A 15,230-nucleotide genomic window follows, 5' to 3' on the forward strand; every position below is an offset into this window, starting at 1 on the left:
TCCTGAGCGATAGCAGGCAAAATAAGCTTGGATGTTCTAGACTGCTATTCCTATTGTCTCTGCAATTTAGGATGCCAAAAATGAAGTCATTGCCCTTTCAAGGGACCTTTTTGTAGGTGCAGGGGCTAGAATGGTCTAATCCAAATCCCATACCTTTCATGGCATCTGTTTCTCTGCTCTATTCACAGGTGCACAAACCCTACTTCAATTTCCCTGTACGGAAAGTGTTCCCTTTGATGTCTTAGCCTACGCAAAACACTTAGGTTTTCATTACCAAAACTTAATAAAACTTTAAGAAATAATGCTTCTAGTTCAGGCAATCCCCCCCCCCCTTATAAACCCAAGCAACATATTGTCCTTTGTCTCTCTCCATCTCGTGGATGGCCTCCCATCTGCCTTCCCCTCTGTCCGTACCTCTGTCTGTGTTTGTTTTTCCCTCCTCCTCTTCTCCTTTTCTCACCATCCACTCTCCCCCTCCCCCCCACCTCACCTCTCCCTCTCTCTTCACTCCTTAACACCCCTTCCATGAGCATTAGGTATAAATGCAGGGTTGAAAAATTGCAGCCCTTGGAAGTGGCGCTTGAATGAGCATGTGGCAATGGCATCCTGCCTGACTGGTACTGGGTCCAGTGATGAATCTTCAACTAACGCCTCGGTATTAACCTTGCTGCCTTGAATTAACGGTCACATTCCTGCAGCAAGGAGTCACCTGCAACGCCTCCTGGTTCAGGCCCTAAATCTCAAGAAGAAGATGGTGGTTTTGCTTCAGACTACTCTCCAACTTGAGAATTAGCATTTAGAGGAGTCTGGGAGTTTGCAGAAGTGAGGGCGTGGGGAGGGTGCTGGAAATAGGGAGGTAAGTTAATAAAGGAAGGGAGACGAGGTAGAGGGAGGGAGAGATGCGAGGGAGCTAATGGGAGGTTTGGCAGGAAGATGAGACTTCATCACTGGTCTTCCTAGTTAATGCTCTGGCTGGCTGGTTCCCGGGATGGGACAGATGTGTCGTCAGCCTGTTGCATTGGGTGTGTGGGAAGGGAGGGCCTTCTAGTGCCCAGAGCCCTGACCCCGTAGAGACACCCTCATGCTCTCAGCCACATCTAGTGCAGCCTGGCCGTCAGCAGGGCAGTGATGGGAGGGCATGGTGCCAGACAGTTGCTTTGCTGCAAAATGTCAAAGCCTGAGCCATTTTTGAGATGGACCTGCCTGAGGCTTTGTAGGACTTGTAGGAGCTCTGAAGAGTTCTCAGAATGACAGTCTACATTTTAGGATGGTTGGCATTGTGATTCCTGTGATCTTAGGACAATACACAAGTAGCAGTGGGTCAGCTCAGCCCTCGTGGGACTGACATGTACAATCTGTGTTCCTGTGGGGAACCTGTGTTTCCTCCTGTGTTTTGCCCACATGGTGTAATTTCCTTTTCTGTTACCAGGTGAGGGCCATGGGGTCAGACAATCAGAGCTGGGAAAGACCTTGGAGATTGCTTAGTGCAGTGGTATTCAAACATTTTTTTTTTTTTGGTAGAGAGCTCAGAGCCCCGTCTGTCCATTCCCACTGATTTCCCCTAAGATGGCCTCACAGACACATTCACAAAAATATAGGGACCCTGAGAACCCAGAAAACTATTGCTCTTTGAAAAAAAAAAGGAAATATACTTGACATATAACATTGTGTAAATGTAACAACGCACATTGATTTGATACCTTGATGTAATATAATTGTCATTGTAGCGATAATGTGCACCTCTGTCGTGTCACATAATTATCAATTCTTTTTAGGGGTTGGGATAATTAAGATCAAATCTTCCAGCAAGTTTGGTGATTATAATGCAATATCGTCGTCTATATCCCAGAACACTATTGGCATTATCCACCCCCACCCATTTCCTCATTTTCACACGGGGAAACTGAAGACCAGAGAGAGGGGGTGACTCACCCAGATCTCTGAGACTTTGCAAGTTTCCTATCTGGGTGACTGGCTCCTTCTTTTAGGTCTCAGGACAACGGCCTCTGGGGTTTTTCTGAATACTACCCATCCCCATCTCTGCCCAGTGTTAGATTCCCTGTTAAACCTTTTTATAGAACCTTATATTTACAATTCTAAGAACTAACCATACTGTAATCAATGATTCCTGTATCTTTGCATATGTGTTTGTGTGTATGCGTTTTTCCTGCTGGATATAGCTCCATGAGGGTTGGGGTTCCTACTGTATCCCCCGCACTTTGCATTGGGTTGTGCCCAGACCTGGTAATACATTCATGTTGACGGAGGAAGGAGTCCCATTTCTTGACTTAAGTCTCATACATTTATTTTCAATATACCTTAGTGAAGAGGCCAGCCCAATTCCTGCTCCCGGAAAGAATCAAATTGTGGTGTGATTAGAGACTCGATGTCTCTTCTTCCGCCGTATCTTTTGGAGAAGCATGCAGTATATTTCTGTGATGAACCAAAAATCTGCTTCAAATGATATTGATAGATTCTGCATTTGTCACACTGGGTTGGACTGCTGCAGTCGACTTTGTATGCATGCAGGATAACAAGCTAATCCATCACACTGCTGGATTGACATGACAACACAGATAGCTACAGTTTATTGAGTTCTTAGTGTGTCCACCACCATGTATACATTTAGCCCGTCAAGCAGTTGTTATAATCCCCATTTTATGGGCGTAAGAACTGAGGTTTGGGAAGCTTGCATCATGCACACCGCTGGTGGGCTGGACCGCCACGCCAGTCTCGATGCCTGCAGCCTGAGCCCTGTGCGTTCCAAGAAGAGAATAATGAGAATAGGCTTCTTTGGCCCAAAGAAGAGAAGACCAAAAGCTGAAAGGAAGCTACATAAATACTTTCTAAGTATCTGAAGGATTTTTGGGGGCAGGAGCATCTGTTTAGTTGAGAAAAGAGCAGTGCATGGTCCATCCCATATAAGCGTCGGAATGGGACCTGCTAAGAGGTGCCCAACATGGCAGCATGGCTGTGCAAGGGGTCAGAGTCTCTGCTGTGAGGCTGAGCATCAGGGTGAATCTGATGAATGATAGGGTGAGGGAGAGGAAGGGAACCAGGACAGGAAGAATCGCAGACTCCCATTATGTCATGCTGTGTTCAACTTGGCCCTCCCTGCCAAATATTTCTGTCTTTTGCACAAGTACATAAAATATTTTTAAGATTTAAGCTGAAAGGATACTACCTCTCCGCTTTGCTCCCCTTCCCTGCCCCCTTGGTCAGACTCCTCCCAAGCTGGGTGGGCAGGCAGGGACGAGCCAGACTGCAGTGTGTGTAGTTCCTCTTCTTGCCATGTGGTGGTGCTGTTCTTTTACTTATCTTGGCAGCAGCAGTGGAATATTTATTTTCAGTGAGTAATTTGTTTATCAGGAGGTTATTTTAATCTAATTTTGGCCATATTTGCTATTCCACACTATCTGTACTTCCCAGCGTTAGCAGCTTGCATGTCTTGAAGGAAATTAGCTAAAGATGGTCTCAGAGGCATTTGCACAGCCATTATTTAAGGGAGTTGGGAGGAGGCAGGGTGAGTGGAGCCCTGGGTTGGAAAAGCCTCTGGAATTTGTTGCATCCCCAGTGATGTGAGCATGATTGAGCAGGACTTATGGAGGGCGGGGAGCATTCCCAGCAGCTTTTTTGAGGGCTGCCTCTGGTGAGCAGCAGCAAATCTTGCAGTTACCTTTCCCCATCTCCCTCACGCCCTTCTGACAGCCTGTATCTTCCTCGCTTTTGCCACCAAGGCCAAAGGCACCACTTAAGGGAAATGCCAGTCTGCCTTCGCACGGCCCACAAGCATCCCTTATCCATTTAATAATATGTTGCTTGAATTGTTTTCTGCCACCCCTGCAGGACGTAGGAAGCTGGGTGGGGTGTGGGAAGAGAATTACTGTTTATTAAGAGTACCTTCAAGGAACAGCGATCATGACTGTTGATTACAGAGCGACGACACTTGCCAGGCACCTTACATGCCCATTTTACATACGAGGAGAATACGTATAGCGAGAAAGGTTTATGAATTTTCCCAAGGTCCCCAACAAGGTAAGCAGAGAGCTAGGATTTGGACTCAGTTACTACTGTCTCTAAAGCAGAAAACCTTCATATTTCAAAGGCGATCTACTCCCTCCACAAGGAGCTGGGGAGAGCTGGACTCCGCTTGCCAATGGCCTGTGTGCTCTTAAATGACTTCTTCATGTTGCACTTGACTTTAGTTTGGCTTTGCAAAAATGGGGGGGCTCCAGAAGATGAGTAGTTTGAGAATGCCTTAGCAGACGATCCTTTTTCCAAAAAAAAAAAAAAAAAAAAAAAAAAAACGACACATGTAAAGCAGATAAAATGGAAGCAGAAGTGGGAGATCCCAATGAATGATGGCCTGGTCTCTCCCTCACTACCCTCTCATTCCCTGGCTTTATCTATCTATCTATCTATCTATCTATCTATTTATTTATTTATTTATATGTTTATTATTGAAGCATAGTTGCCGTTCACAGTCCTCACTACCCTCTCATTCCCTGGCTTGCTTTATTTATTTATTTATTTGTTTGTTTATTTATTTATATGTTTATTATTGAAGCATAGTTGCCGTTCACAGTTCTCTTAGTTTCAGGTATACAGCCTAGGGATTCCACAATTCTGTACATCGTGCAGTGCTCACCACGACAAGGGTTGTTGCCATCTGTCACCATCCAACGTTATTACAATATTATTGATTATATTCCCTATGCTCTACTTCTTATCCCCATGACTTACTTATTGTTTAAGTCCTTTCAGTGGCTCTTGATGGCCCCTGAGAAACTTCCATGGAAGTTCCTGGGGGCTTAAAGGAATCCAAGTTGAAAACTCCTGAAATAAATATTCACAGGACACTCTCAGAGCCCAGTCTGTTGTCTCAGATTGTGCTTTGAAGATGTGTGGACACGTCCTTCAGGGAGTTTGAAAAGTGTGCTTGTTTTTGCTCTGTGGTGGTCATAAGGAAGGGCCAGTGTGACTCAGGGAAAGATCCAAAATGTTGCGTTCCTTATTGAGCCCTAGTTGAGGGACTTTTAAGTCTCTTGGGATTAAGAGACTTAATTAAACAACTGAACCAAGTCTAATTAAATGCGGAGTTTGAGCAGCCAGTGGAGATTATCATGGTTGGTAGAATGGGCAGGATGGTGAACGACCCTCCCAAGACGGCCAGGGTGTTTGGAGGCACCCACACTGTATCTAATAGAGTTGTGAACGGTGGTGTTGAGTTTTTCCTGCTGGACACAGAAGTGTTGGCTACATAAAATATTGTTGTAATGAGATTGGAACCAGTCCTGGTTCTTACACCCACGCAGGAGACTGTCTTAAAATACTGTCTTAAGCGTACAGGTGGTCCTGTACTCCGGCAGTCACGTAAGACTAGTTCTGTATCCAGAGCTTTCTCTCTGGCTTCATTATCCGCCTGTAGGTTTGGGCCACAGTGTTCCTTTGCCAACAGTGTGAAGGCCTCCTCAGGGCGGCTTAGGGTCATGTATGAAGGGTGCGTGTTAGCTAAAAGCTCAAACCTCTTCCTGTCTGAGAGGGTAAGACACAGTGGAGAATAGTGTTTGCACAGTGGTCTCAAAGCTGGCTGTCAGGAGACTGTGGATTCCAATCAGAGCCTCTCGAGGTGCATTCCTTAGTGACCTTGCTGGAACCCCCTTATCTGTAAGGCAGGGAACAAGATACCCTCCAAGGAGCATTGGTGAGATTTAAACAAGGTGCTGTACATGTATTGGGAGTATCATGCTAGATCTTAGTAATAAATCTCTATAAAGATCATCTCTCACGTTCCTATACCACCATTTGGAAAATCCTGGGAGTTTCAGGAATTGGTCCTGTAAAGCCTGTTGTAATGTAAATTCATCTCCTTACATCTCCCTGAGTGTTGAATGATACATAGCTGTTTTCAGCCTCTGTGTTCCCTCTAGAAGCTTTTTCTGTAAAAGCAGTAAGGACATCGTTGAATGCAGCATCGTTGAATGAACTGGCCCATTCGGTTGACCCACATACCCTCATTTTGTTTTCATTCTAGGGAATCAGGGGTTAACATCCAGGATTGCTGAGCTCTAAATGTTTTAGATTTTAGAACTTGTATCATCCTGGCGTAATGAATGACTGGCTACAGATCGACAAAGTATCGCAGAGATTTAAAGAGATAGACAAAAAGATAAACATCTCCCCGCTCTGAAGGGGCTCAGGAGCCCCTTCATCACATTCAGGATTGACTGTACACTTGTTTATGCCGAGGTGTGAGTCAGGTGTTTCCTACAGACGTCTGATATTAGCAGTTTACAAAGCACCTTTTCATGTATTCTCCCATTTAATCTTCACGGTAGTCTTGCAAGACAGGTAAATATTTAACTGTTACATAAGAGTGGTTCTCAATGGGAGCGATTTTGTCCCGGAGGGGACATTTAGCAAGGCCTGAAGGCGGTTTCGGTAGCCACATCTGCAGAGGTGGGGCTGTTCCTGGCATCTCGTGGGCCCAGGCCCGGATCTTGCTGAATCTCCTGCAGTGCACAGGACAGCCCCCCACTCCCCAGGAAATAATAATAGCCAGCCCCAAAAGGCAAGAGTGCAAGGCTGAGAAACTGTTCCGTAGAGAAAACTTCGGGGCCCAGTGGGTTTGACTTACTTGCCCAAGATTTCATATCCTTTTTATTAAAAAAAAAAAAATTTTGTTTTAAAGAAATAAAAGTTTGCCTACACGAAATCCTTTGCAGAGCCCCTGCATGTACACGGATGAAAGTGAGGCTGCTCTGGTGGCAACGGGGGTTAGAGACCCCGCTTAGCCTCTCCCTTAGCCCCTCCCCCAATCTTAGGGGCTCACAGCATAGCAACCACCGCCCCCACACTGTGTGACCCAGAGAACATCAGATCCCCCCCCCCCATCCCCAAGCTTTCGGATTTCCCTGCAGCCGTTGCTTTTTTGTTTGTTTGTTTGTTTTTGAGTAGGGGATGACAGCCTCCCAGTTGTGCTTGAGTGAGGTGTTGGGCCGTGGAGGGAGCTGGAGGCCTAGGCGCCATGTAAGGGGCTACTGCGGGCACAGTCTGGGTGGTAGGAGAGAGGACTGGATTGGATCATGGGTGGCAGGAGTCGAGTTGAAACCAGGGAGCTCAGGGTTCTGGTCCTGTGATTTTTATAGTGATGTGCTGCTGCATGCCCTAGGGGCAGAGAACAGCCAGGAGCCCAGAGGCGCACGCTCCCCGCCTTCCTCCAGCGCCCCCTTCAGGCCAGGAGGCGTACTGCAGCACGAGCCTGTTGGCGTGTGATGTTTGCAGCACTTTGCAGGTGCGTTTCCCCTCAGTCCGCACTGCTTGTCTGTTCAGGCCAGAAGCAGGCGACGCCACCGACAGACTGGTGTCTCACATATCAATGGACGGGGAAAGGCAGTGGGAAAGGTCTCAGTTTCTCCTTCCTGGTGAAAGCCTGGCTTTCTTCTTCAAGTGTCATCTGATGAGTTGACAGTGGAAAGACAGTCAAACCAGGAAGGTTTTCTGCAGGGACCCGGAAGGGACAGTGACTTGTCTGGGGGCTTAGCAAGTACTTCTTTCTCTACGGAGGTCTAGACTCAACCTAAAACTCTGGATGGGTAGGAAAACTGGAAAAATTTAGGTTTAGGCTAAGATGATCATTCCTAAGGGCTTTCTTGCAGAGATGCCACAAACAAATAACCAAAAGGAGAGTGAGGGGGAAAGCTCAGTGTGACATACCCCTCCACTTTTGCAGAACCTGCCACGATGAATGTCCCACGTGGTGGAGGTCACACATTCTGATCCCTGCCCTTCTTTTTTATAATTTCCTACTGCTCTCCCTCAGTTTTTTCACCTGGCTTTAGCTACAGACTTTTTGTAATTTGTACTCACCAACTCTGGGCTTTTCCACTTGCTGTGCTCTCAAAATTTCTGGAATTTTCTGCCACCAGAGCTCTGTTTCCTGATTCTTTCCTATCATTCAGTTCAGCACTACTACCCTCTCCTCAAAGGGTCTTTCCTGACCACCCAATCTAGAGTAGTTGTCTCCTAGTCACTCTACCATTGCTGTTTGAAAATCATTTTTAAGATTTATTTATTTATTTTAGAGAGAGACAGAGAGAGCAAGCAAGAGTGTGCATGTGAGTTGGGGGAAGAGGGCAGAGGGAGAGAGCATTTCAACTAGACTTGCCGCTGAGCGTGGAGCCCAACGTGGGACTCCATCCTAGGACCCTGTGATCAAGACCTGAGCCAAAACCAAGAGTCAGTCGCTTAACTGACTGAGCCCACCCTGGCACCCCATCTATCATTACTGTTTTATTAGCATTCTAGCACTTGTCACTCTCTGAAATTACCTATTTTTTTCTTTTCGTGTGTGCCTACTTGGTCCTGTGGCTCTCCAGTGCCCCGCTCCCCATGGGAAACAAGCCCCTTAACAGCAGAGGCATGGTCTATCTCATCTCTTGCTGTGGGATCCCTGTGCCTACGCTAGTGCCTGGCCCATGCTAGCACATAGTAGTTGCTAAGTGTTTGTTGAATGAACGAATGGTGGTGCCTTGGGTTTTGGGTGAATGAGCATGCTTTTAGTTGACAGTTTCCTGTGAACCTCACCACCACAGGATCTGGCTTTCAGGACAGAGTGCCTCTGCCTGTTTGCGTATGCACGGCAAACCTCTCAAACGATCACCCCTTGCTGGGAGCGAACTCATTTCAGAGAGTTTTCAAACTAACAATGTTGAAAAATTAATCATAGTTCCTCAAATCTAAGATGCCGTGGACTATAAGATGCACCACTTTTTATGTGCCGTGGAATGAGAAAATACTGCCAGTTATAATTGAAACACCGCCATGGGTAAGAAGCACTTAATTTTGGAAATGCTCACATGTGAAAAAACGTAGCCTTAGAATGGATACAACACAAGATGAGATGGCTCCGTCATGTGGGATGCCGAGTGCTGACCTGGAGGAGTTCGGTGTCGGGGTTCCGTGTGTGACGGTGGGCCCTCCTCCTCTAGCAATACAGCCTGACGCCCTTCCTTAGACACGGTTCCGCCAAGGGCCAGCGGGAGAGGCCCAGTGGAATCCGAGGCTTTCCTCAGAGTGGAGGAATGCCTATGGTTTGTGAATGTCTCTGTGGAGAGGTATTAGAAGGAACTGGTGATTAAAGCACAAAAGCAGTAGAAGACTCTAGATTGAAAACTGCTGGGAAGGACGGTCTCTAACACTTTCTATTTCTGGGGCTTAGGAAAAGCCTCTTTCATTTTTTTAAAGGTGGTCAACAGGCAAACAAGCTTCGCTTGGAACTAAAATTTACTCGACAGTCAAGTTTCCTGAAATGCAGCTGTTCTACAAAGAGAAAAAAATATATATATACCTGTATGTTAGTTCAATATCATTATTCTTATTCGGGCTAATGATAATTGAGCAGAACGTCCATGACCAATGACGTTAAGATTAGTTATATCTCAGTCCACGTATTGTGGCTCCTGCCTTGAGAGGGAGCCACTGCTGTGGCTGCCAGGGGAGGGGCCGGGAGAGCTGCCTCGGTCTCTCCTGGTCAATGGGACCACGCTCATGTCCGGGCCTGATTTTGGGACTGGCCTCTCGGAGTCACTGGCTGAGTGACAGGAAGACACCCAAACATCTTCTCCCGTGACCTGAAGAACAATGGGCCACTTCCTGGGGCCTTTAAAATCTTGTCAAGTGTCCTATTAAAAATCAACTCTCTCCCTAATTTTGGGGCCTGGGAGGGAACAGAGAAGGTGGGGGAAAAGGTTGAGTGGAGGGGCTGAGCCAAGGTAACATCAGCCGAAAGCCACTCCCTTCAAGTCCCTCAGGGTTCAGGTGTTCAAATGGCTTTATCTCCAGTAGCCTTTCAGAAACCTTCCCCAAGAAGCTGGTTGTTCTGGTGATGGGTAAAGGGCTTCTTCTGGGCACAAAAAAGTGTAAACTATCATCACTTCATCATCAAAAGCTTTGGGAATAACAGTCTGGATTGTAAGCTTTGGAGGCAGATGGGGAGTCCCATCGGAATCGTGGGGAGGTCATTTGTAAGCTCTAAGGGCTTCAGTAAGTGGTCTGACTTCTCTCAGCCTCTGCACCTTCTTCTGTAAAAGGAGGAAAATAATGCTTATCTCAAAGCATTTTCATGAGATAAATGAGATAATCATTTAAAATGATTAGCCCAGTACTGAGCGCATAGAAAACATTCCGTAAATAAATACTCTGTAATTGTAACTGGTGTTATAATGGCAAAGTAGGCAGCTCGCTGTTCATATAATATGATTTATAAGTCTTGGTAAAAGCCTGCTTTGTCCAGAAATATTTTCTAAATTGACTCCCTGAAAAGACCACAAAAGTAATGTGTTGCAAAGGCAAGTGTATTGGTCGTCAGTATCTCGAGTTTTAATAATGTCTCCAAACGTGGAGTTCTCAGGTGGTTATTACAGCATGGGAGTGCTGTATTCAAAGTGGGTCTTTCAATGTGGGTTCCTGACGGAGATCAGGCAGTGTTTGCGATGTCATTGCTCAGGGTTGGGGGACACAGTGCAGAGAGGGTTTGGAAGCAAACCTTGATGAGTATATGGGAGTTTGGTCAGCCCAGTTGAGTGGTCTTCTGCTCTGAGAAGGGGCCACTATCCTGAAAAGGACTAGCTGAATTGTCAGTAGTTTGTATGAATGGATTTTCATGAAGTTCCTGAAAGAAGCAATAAGGTCACTTAATTTCCCTGGGCAAGAATTTCTTGAGATTGTAATGTCAGAGTCTGCTGTGTGGATGAAAGATGATTTTTATTCTCAAGAGTGATGGGAACCTGGAATCCTTGTGTTTATTCTTACTCATCTATGGCTTATCCAAGGCAAGGGTGGGCTACTAACCACTTGTCAGCAACCAACTCACCGTTTTCAACCATTATCAATCAAGAGGATCTTAGAACACTAACCAGTCCTCTAGAAAAATGTTGGTGTGAGGGGACCCAACTGAGGTAACTTTTGCTAGAGAGGGGAGCAATAAAGATCTATAGTATGGGCTTTTCTGGATGGACACCTGAGATAAAGTGAGGTATGACCCTCAGGATGTCTGTATCGGGATATCTAAGGACAGATGGGCAACAATGAGAGCTGGTGCATATTTTGGAGTGAGAAATCATTACGTGGAGATTGAAGAAACTTGATGAATTTTACTGATTAAGGAACTTTTTCCTTGGGCAATTATCACTGGTAAGAAGTGTGTGAAGTTTAATGTCATCCTTATGGGGGGGGGTGCTTATCATTTACTGAGCACGTGCTCTGTGCCAGGTGTTACGCTATGCATTCATTCCTTATCATAGACTTGTAAGGCTGATGTTGTAATTAATCTTTTTTTCATTTTGCTTTAGTCTTTGCAGATGATGGAAATCTAGCTCGGGCTGGCTCATCAGCTTAACGAAGGTTACACAGCTAGTAACTGGTAGAGCCCAAATTCACATCATCAGCGAGGTGACCCCGGAGCTCCAGTTCTTGAATGAGGCTGCCAAAGAGAATATGTTCATATTCTGAGCCTTTGGCATTTTGTTGTCCGTAACAATAGAGGGAAAGTTGGAATAATAAATGGATTTTGCTTATCATGTTGATAATGACAACCGTAATAGGCAACACGTATTAAATGCTGATTATGCGCCAGGCATCGAGCTAGCAATGTTATATGTATTATCTCATTTAATTTTCTCAACTGCCGAGGAAGGGATATTATTAGTTTTGTCATTCAGGTAAAGACTTAGTGATACAAGCGTGAACTGACATGTCCAAGGCCACACAGCTAGAAAGTGGTGGAGCTCCTGGCCAGGTCCAGGGAGTCCCAAAGACACCTGACAGCAGGCCCAGCAAGGCCATACAGGGTGCATGAGTGACTACAGGAAAGATGAGTTTAGAGATCTGCACTAATTTGTCTGGCGCATTGGAGAGCTGTGGCTGTTCATTTGTTTGGCTCATTGCTCTGCTGCAGGTGTCCATCGGCTGCTGTGAAGTCATCACTTCAACCTCAACGGGCTGATGAAATCCCCAGATACGGGAAATGCAGAGCAGAGATGAAATTTCCTTTGGTTTTGCCAAAGGGCAGTGGCAGAGGAGTGGGCTGCTGGCAGGTGTAATAATTTGGGTCACGGAGCATTTCTCCACCAGCCCTGGGGCTGAATATTCCCCAGGAGAAATTCCATCTTTGAGTCTTGAAGGTGTCTAGACTTTCCTCTTTAAAAGACAAACATCTTTATAGAGATGATCAGGATCTCAAATGCCTTCAGGGGGTAGTAGGCAGGTAATTCACTTTTTTTTTTTTTATTTCACTTTTGAAGGGGAGGGGATAAGGCTGAAAAAGGTGAGTTGGTTGCTATGGCAACCTGGGGACCATTGGCCCCGTCTACAGCCATTTACAACATGGCAAGACCAACAGTCAAAAGGTAACATTTTTACCCCTCCTGATTAGCAGAGTACATCGTAGAGTATGTGGGGGAATAAGAACGTCAGAAAAGCCTAAATCAAATCTAAAAATAAAGCAAATAGAATCCTCACTCTCTTCCTCCCCTTTAGTATTAGTGCTGTCTGGGCATAGTCCCTTCTAGTTATTTATTATTTTCTTTTTACCTGAATGTAAAAATCTGCTGCATCAATGGGGTCTGCACTAAAGAGAAACGACGACAACAACAACATGTGAACCTCAGAGAAGAAATACCTGTGGTGAAAATAAGGATTCACTAGGTCACATTGCAGACTGATAATTAGCTACTAAGAAGACCTCACTTGGGAGGATATGATCTGGAGAGGCAGAGGTGGTAGAATGTAAGCAGATGAATTGGAGAGAAGGTCAAGGTTGAGTCTGTGGATTTGCCAAAGGAAAACTGACCAGGGATGACATTCCGCAGGAAGGAGACAGGGCACTGAGTGTGCCTTGAGATGCAGTTGGGAGTGCGGAGTGAGATGTTAAACTCAGAACGCCTCTCTGTCCATCCTACCCCCATCCTCCTACTAGTTCAAATAAACCAATCTACTTGGGAAATTAAAAATGAAATTAAGGAGCAGAAATTTTTTCCCAAGAAAACCTTAGGAGGAATCCCTTTATATAAAAACAGACTTAAATGCAGCTGATCTGTTTTGAAAGGGGTCGGGGGACCTGGGGCCCTTTCCTGCCCCAAATCTCGAGTTCACTCGAAACATTTTCTCCTGGCTATTTGGCCACCCTCGGAGAAGTGTTGTTTCGCTCTCAGTCTTGTAGAACTCCTGCACGGCGCTGATCTCAGTGACCCTCATTTCATTCTTTGGCTCTTCTCCACATTTGCTGTTTCTCAGTTTGCTGAATCTCCTCTTGTCAGGTTTCAGATGCCTATTGACTTTTGCAAAATTCTGCAAGCCATTCTCAGAGAAAGATCGACTGATGTTGGGTCGGCGGGGAAGGCGGTGTAGCCATTTTAGATGTTAGTAAACATGGCAGCTTGTTGCGGATTAACAGGAAATCATGAATAAAATCATTAGGATTTGATAAGGGATTTTTCTCTGAGACAATTAAAGATTTTTTTCCATTACCCCTGCCCTCCCACCCCCCAAAAGAGTAGGGGATGAAGGTCATTAAGATAACACACTGTTAGTCTCCTATCCTTAAAATAGATAAAAGACAAAAGTCCTTAACCTCTCCCTGCCCACAGGGCCTCTGTGCACTGTTTTTTTGCCATTCTGTCATCTTTCCAGCAGATGATACTCTAATACCTCCTACTTAATCCCCAATTTTCTTTTAAACATCAGATATTGGATAGGCAGGAACCTCATTTAAGCAGTAAAGAACTCTGGTGCTTTGTGGCTGGGACTAGCCAAGGAGAGAAATATTTTTGATGCAAAAGAATAATTCGGTAAAGGAGGTAATGAAGGAGATTTAAACCTTCCACAAACACATCAGTGGGCAAATAAAGCTCATCACTCTCCGTTCAGGGTCATGGCTGAATGAAACGTAAAAGTGAAAAAAAAAAAAAAACCCAACTGTACAAATGGGTCAAAAATCTCAGTGGGGCTCAGCCAAGCCTGACAATTTAGAATTTGACAAACCTGCAGGAAAAAAAAAAATTCTTTAATAGGAGAAAACCCCTCCGGACTAAAGCACTGAATTTTTATGTTATTTTTTCACTTATGTGCACTTACATGGTCTTAGGGAAAAAATCTGACTTTGAGCTGAAATTTTGCTTCTCCAGTTACAGCTCAGGGGATCTCTTGCACATACATACTCAGCCAGAGGCCTATATTGTCTCATAAGCCAGCTTGAACGGTTTGGGTAATGGAGGAGTGCAGGAGTGAGAGCAGAGCTGCAAGATTTGGGCATCTGTGCTTAGAGTCAGCTGGTTACAGCCCTGTGGTGCACCTTGCCTGCAGGAACAGAGGTGACCAGCCACCTGCGGGAGAGATCCGGGTTCAGGCACATTTGTCCTCCAAGCCAGTAGCCGGACCGAGGGGGTTAAGCTGAAAAGGAGCATATGTTAAGTGCTGAGAGGTATTTTGGACTTCCTTCCCTCTGTGTCCTCAAAGAGAATTTAAAGCAAGTCTTGGAAAATCAGGACACCATGCACTTATCCCATAGGATGTGTGTCTCATGGGAGGTCTCTACAGGGATCTTTCAGTTACCAAGGAAAAATTGCAGTGCTGAAGATGTGCAGGAGCCATGAAAGCCCTGTTATGTTTCCCATCAGATGGAAGAGAGCCCCATGCTGCATCCCCGCTGGGTAGACTTCCAATCGCCATTCGAGCATTGTCATTGCCCGGTTATCCACTACCACAAAGAATCCATCCTCTTGTTGGGTAGCCTTGACTAGGAGGAGTTCCTTTCTCGGGCTGAGCCAGACCTTGATTATCCAGAAGCTGGCTTCCATGTTCTCTAGGAAAAACACGCAACACATCTGTGACTTGCCACTCCCTTTCAGCCATCATGTCTCATTCAGTGTCTCCTTCCCAAACGAAGTCTTGTAATTTACTCAGCCCAGTGACTATACCCTAAGACCGCTGAGATTTAGCAAAGAAGAATGGAAATCTGGTAGAAATGTCTCTGTCTCTCTCTCATTCATTCTTTCACCCCCCAGCACTATTAAAATTTTTTCTGGACTTTTTAAGAACAAGTTACAGACATTCACATACTCCAGTTGTGAATTTCCTAATCATAAGGATTTTCTCTTATATAAGCACAGTTTACCAAAATTTAATATGCATCAATAAAATACTATTAGTTAATTTATAGGCCTTATTCAAAT

General features: G+C 45.4%; 1 protein-coding gene across 1 annotated transcript in view; it reads left to right on the top strand.

The window, feature by feature from the left end:
• Nucleotides 1-15,230, top strand: part of AGBL1 (AGBL carboxypeptidase 1) — a 689,944-nt gene that overhangs the window by 121,577 nt on the left and 553,137 nt on the right. The gene's annotated exons all lie outside the window — the stretch shown is intronic.

The sequence above is a fragment of the Ursus maritimus genome, unplaced genomic scaffold (assembly GCF_017311325.1).
Source record: "Ursus maritimus isolate PB19 unplaced genomic scaffold, ASM1731132v1 scaffold_27, whole genome shotgun sequence".
In the NCBI taxonomy this organism is placed as follows: Eukaryota; Metazoa; Chordata; class Mammalia; order Carnivora; family Ursidae; genus Ursus; species Ursus maritimus.